Here is a 6000-nt window from a genome sequence, read left to right as displayed (position 1 = left end):
TTGTTGCAGCCACTGTGTCAATCTATCTCGTTGAGGGTCTTCCTCTTTTCTGCTGACCCTGTACTTTGCCAAGCATGATGTCCTTCTCCAGGGACTCATCCCTCCTGACAACATGTCCAAAGAATGTAACACGCAGTCTCACCATTCTTGCTTCTAAAGAGCATTCTGCTTGTACTTTTTCTAAGATTTGTTCATTCTTTTGGCAGTCCGTGGTATATTCAATATTCTTTGCCAACACCATAATTCAAAGGCGTCAATTCCTCTTAAGTCTTCCTTATTCATTGTTCAGCTTTCACATCCATATGATGCAATTGAAAATACCATGGCTTGGGTCAGGTGCACCTTAGTCTTCAGGGTGACATCTTTGCTCTTCAACACTTTAAAGAGGCCCTTTGCAGCAGATTTACCCAGTGCAATGCGTCTTTTGATTTCTTGACTGCTGCTTCCATGGCTGTTGATTGTGGATCCAAGCAAAATGAAATCCTTGACAACTTCAATCTTTTCTCCATTTTATCATGATGTTGCTCATTGGTCCAGTTGTGAGGATTTTTGTTTTCTTTATGTTGAGGTACGATCCATACTGAAGGCTGTGGTCTTTGATCTTCATTAGTAAGTGCTTCAAGTCCTCTTCACTTTCAGCAAGCAAGGTTGTGTCATCTGCATAATTCAGGTTGTTAATGAGTCTTCCTCCAATCCTGATGCCCCATTCTTCTTCATATAGTCCAGCTCCTTGTATTATTTGCTCAGCATACAGATCGAATAGGTATGGTGAAAGAATACAACCCTGACACACACCTGTCCTGACTTTAAACCAATCAGTATCCCCTTGTTCTGTCTGAACAACTGCCTCTTGATCTATGTAAAGGTTCCTCATGAGCACAATTAAGTGTTCTGGAATTCCCATTCTTCGCAATGTTATCCATAATTTGTTATGATCCACACAGTTGAATGCCTTTGCATAATCAATAAAACACAGGTAAAAATCTTTCTGGTATTCTCTGCTTTCAGACAGGATCCATCTGACATCAGCAATGATATCCCTGGTTCCACGTCCTCTTCTGAAACCGGCCTGGATTTCTGGCAGTTCCCTGTCGATGTACTGCTGCAGCTGCTTTTGAATGATCTTCAGCAAAATTTTGCTTGCGTGTGATATTAATGATATTATTCTATAATTTCCACATTTGGTTGGATCACCTTTCTTAGGAATAGGCATAAATATGGATCTCTTCCAGTCAGTTGGCTAGCAAGCTGTCTTCCATATTTCTTGGCATAGATGAGTGAGCACCTCCAGCACTGCATCTCTTTGTTGAAATATCTTGATTGATATTCCATCAATTCCTGGAGCCTTGTTTTTTGCCAATGCCTTCAGAGCAGCTTGGACTTCTTTCTTCAATACCATCAGTTCCTGATCATATGCTACCTCTTGAAATTGTTGAACACCGACTAATTCTTTTTGGTATAATGACTCTGTGTATTCCTTCCATCTTCTTCTGATGCTTCCTGTGTCATTTAATATTTTCCCCATAGAATCCTTCACTATTGCAACTTGAAGCTTGAATTTTTTCTTCAGTTCTTTCAGCTTGAGAAATGCTGAGCGTGCTCTTCCCTTTTGGTTTTCCACCTCCAGTGCTTTGCACATGTCATTATAATACTTTACTTTGTCTTCTTGAGCCGCCCTTTGAAATCTTCTGTTCAGTTCTTTTACTTCATCAATCCTTTCTCTTGCTTTAGCTGCTCAATGTTTGAGAGCAAGTTTCAGAGTCTCCTCTGACATCCATTTTGGCCTTTTCTTTCTTTTCTGTCTGTTCAATGATCTCTTGCTTTGTTCATGTATGATGTCCTTCCACAACTTGTCTGGTCTGTCACTAGTGTTTAATGTGTCAAACCTATTCTTCAGATGGTCTCTAAATTCGGGTAGGATATAATCAAGGTCATATTTTGGCTCTCGTGGACTTGCTCTGATTTTCTTCAGTTTCAGCTTGAACTTGCATATGAGCAACTGATGGTCTGTTCCACAGTCGGCCCCTGGCCTTTTTCTGACTGATGATATTGAGCTTTTCCATCATCTCTTTCCACAGATGTAGCCAATTTGATTTCTGTGTGTTCCGTCTGGCTAGGGCCATGCGTATAGCTGGCGTTTATGTTAGTGAAAGAAGGTATTTGCAGTGAAGAAGTTGTTGGTCTTACAAAATTGTATCATTTGATCTCTAGCATTGTTTCTATCACCAAGGCCATATTTTCCAACTACTGATCCTTCTTCTTTGTTTCCAACTTAGGCATTCCAATCGCCAGTAATTATCAATGCATCTTGATTGCATGTTCGATCAATTTCAGACTGCAGCAGCTGATAAAAATCCTCTATTTCTTCATCTTTGGCCTTAGTGGTTGGTGTGTAAATTTGAATAAGAGTCGTATTAACTGGTCTTCCATGTAGGCGTATAGATATTATCCTATCACGGACAGTATTGTACTTGAGGATAGATCTTGGAACGTTCTTTTTGACTGTGAACGCAACGCCATTCCTCTTCAACTTGTCATTCCTGCCAATGTAGACCATATGATTGTCCGATTCAAAATGGCCAATACCAGTCCATTTCAGGTCACTAATGCCTAGGATATCGATGTTTATGCATTCCATTTCATTTTTGATGATTTCCAATTTTCCTAGATTCATACTTTGTGCATTCCAGGTTCCAATTATTAATTGATGTTTGCAGCTGTTTCTTCTCATTTTGAGTCATGCCACATCAGCAAATGAAGGTCTCAAAAGCTTTACTCCAACCACATCATTAAAATCGACTCTACTTTGAGGAGGCAGCTCTTCCCCAGTCATCTTTTGAGTGCCTTCCAACCTGGGGGGGCTCATCTTCTCAGCCCTATGTCAGACAATGTTCTGCTGCTATTCATAAGGTTTTCACTGGCTAATGCTTTTCAGAAGTAGATGGCCAGGTTCTTCTTCCTAGTCCGTCTTAGTCTGGAAGCTCAGCTGAAACTTTTCCTCCATGGGTGACCCTGTTGGTATCTGAATACCGGTGGCATAGCTTCTAGCATCACAGCAACATGCAAGCCCCGACAGTACAACAAACTGACAGATACATGGGGGGTCTGTTGTACCCTATGTACAACAGAACAAAACACTGCCTGGTCCTGCACCATCCTCACAATCCTTGCTATGTTTGAGTCCATTGTTGCAACCAGGGTGCCAATCCATCTCACTGAGGGTCTTCCTCTTTTTCACTGACCCTCTACTTTACCACGCATGATGTCCTTCTCCATGGACTGGTCTCTCCTGATCACATGTCCAAACTAAGTAAGACGAAGACTCGTCATCTTCACTTCTAAGAACATTCTGGCTGTACTTATTCCAAGACAGATTCATTCGTTCTTATGGCAGCCCACAGGATATTCAATATTCTTTGCAAGCACCATAATTAAAATGCATGAATTCTTCTTTGGTCTTACTTGATTTGAAGTTAGACATTATTTATGCTTATTTAATTAGCATAAACATTGTACCAAATCTACCTGAATTTACTATTGTTAATATTATTACTGACACTTTTTCACTGCCACTTTACAAAGAAATTTTTAATGTAATTTTATCTTTATCAGTTTACATATCCACAGTTCTAAAATTCATTAGCTCTACAAAGTTTGTTAAAAAATGGTAATCTAGTAGCCCATTCTTCTTTCCTCCCAGCTCTTGTTTCCAAAGGACTGGTTTTCAATTCTTTGTTTCTTTTGGTATTTACAGCTATATTTATAAATTACTCGTTAATACTGCTTTTTTTTTTTTTTTTTTTTGAAGCCCTGGTGGCATAGTGGTTAAGAGGTATGGCTGTTAACCAAAAGGTCAGCAGTTCAAATTCACTAGGCACTCCTTGGAAACCCTATGGGGTAGTTCTACTTTGTCCTAAAGGGTTGCTAACCCAGTGCCATGGAGTGGATTCCAACTCATAGAGACCCTATAGAACAGAGTAGAACTGCCCCATAGAGTTTCCAAGGAGGGCCTGGAGGATTCCAACCAACCCTTTGGTTAGCAGCCGTAGCACTTAACCAGTATGCCACCAGGGTTTCCAAAGGATCACTATGAGTTGGAATCGACTCAATGGGAATGGTGGTTTTACCACTATTTTTAAGGGACTGGGTGCTAACCAAGATGTTGGCAGTTCAATCCACCAGCTGCTCCTTGGAAACTCTATGGGGCAATTATACTCTGTCCTACAGGGTCACTGTGAGTCAGAATCAACTTGACAGCAATGGGTTTGGTTTTTTTTATCCTCAAAACAAATACCTGTCTTATTTATTAGATCAATGGTCAGTGTTTACAATGTTATGACCATGAAATTTTTCTTACTGTTGAGCCACGTAATATAATATGGCTGCATTTCCTTTCTTGTATGTCTTTTTGTTTCCCTGGGTTTTTTTTTTTTTTTTTTTTTGGTCCTTTGCTTTGTTTTCTGTTTCTTAATTTACTCTAAACTACCTTTTAGAAATGTAAATCTTTTCTCAATTTTTTTCAGACATTTTATGTACTTTATTGACTTTATCTACTCGAAGAAAACCATTTTGGAGCCTTCTACCTTCTCTACCAATCAGGCCTTGCTGCTTTGTCTGCTTCACACAGCTGCTTTCCTGGGGCTCCCTTCACCTCTCACCTGTGCTGAATCTATTTTCTGGATACCATGTTTTTCCCTTTGTTTATTCATTCATTTTACTGAGTATGTGTTCATCAAATATTTTTGTTTTCTTAATGTATACAATATAAGATATAAACAGGGCTAGTACATTTTCAGCTGTTAGTTGCATCATGTTAGGTGCAAGTATGACTTTATAATTGTCTTTCTTCAGAGATTATGTATGGTTTAAGGAGATGTATACAGGTGCCAAGTTGAGAAGGGGTGGACTGTGATCATTAAGATTGTGTGTCAACTTGACTAGGCCATGATTCTCAGTGATGTGGCAGTTATGATGTAGTTTGGCAGTCGCATAGTGATGTAATTACCTCCATGACGAGAACTGATATAATATGTATGTGTAGCATAAAGCCAAACCAAATCCATTGCCATCGAGTCAATTCTGACTCAGAGCGACCCTATAGGACACAGCAAAAATGCCCATAGAGTTTCCAAGGAGCGGCTGGTGGGTTTGAACTGTCAACCTTTTGGTTAGCAGCTGAGCTCTTAACCACTGCTCCACCATGGCTCCATGTATGGAGTACTTATCAATATGCAATGTAAATAATGGCTTACTTTAGATAACTAATATTTGAATACCTATTATGCTAAAGTTAAACAATAAAGTAGCAATCAATAAAGACACAGCCCTTGCCTTTACAGAATTCAGAGGCTGCAGGGAAGACGAGGGACCCTCGTGGTGCAGTGGTTAACAGCTACAGCATGCTATGGCTGCAAACCAAAAGGTCAGCAGTTTGAATCCACCAGCCGCTCCTTGGAAACCCTGTGGAGCAGTTCTACTCTGTGCTATAGGGTCGCTAAGAGCTGGAATCAACTTGATGGCAATGGGTTAGGGAAAACAGACATCGAGCAATTAATTACAAGTGCCCTAAAAGAGAAGCATAAATTCTACGGTAGGCAGAGCAGGAGAACCTAGAGGGTCAGGGAACGGTTCTCTGAGGAAGTGATCTTTATGCTTTAGGATTCTCTGAAGAAGTGATCTTCCTCAGTGGTATCCTGAGAAAGTGTGATTGGAAGATAATTTTTGAATCTGTGCATGTCTGAAAATATTTTTATTCTACCCTCACATTTATTAGTTTGGCTAGGTGAAGAACTCTGGGTCAGGAAGTCTGAAGTTTGAAGACTCTGCTCCATTTTCTTCTAAGTTCTAGTTCACCCTTAAATTTTGTCTCTGTCTCTTATGTTGGAGGCTTTATTCAAATGTATGAGGTTCCTTGGTAGTTGACTCATATTTAAGAGTGAAGCATTCAAACTTGATTTGAAGCTCCTTGTGCATGGGCTGGGCTTATCAACTGGCTGAGCT

The sequence above is a fragment of the Loxodonta africana genome, chromosome 1 (assembly GCF_030014295.1).
Source record: "Loxodonta africana isolate mLoxAfr1 chromosome 1, mLoxAfr1.hap2, whole genome shotgun sequence".
Lineage (NCBI taxonomy): Eukaryota > Metazoa > Chordata > Mammalia > Proboscidea > Elephantidae > Loxodonta > Loxodonta africana.
This window is presented reverse-complemented; position numbering follows the sequence as displayed.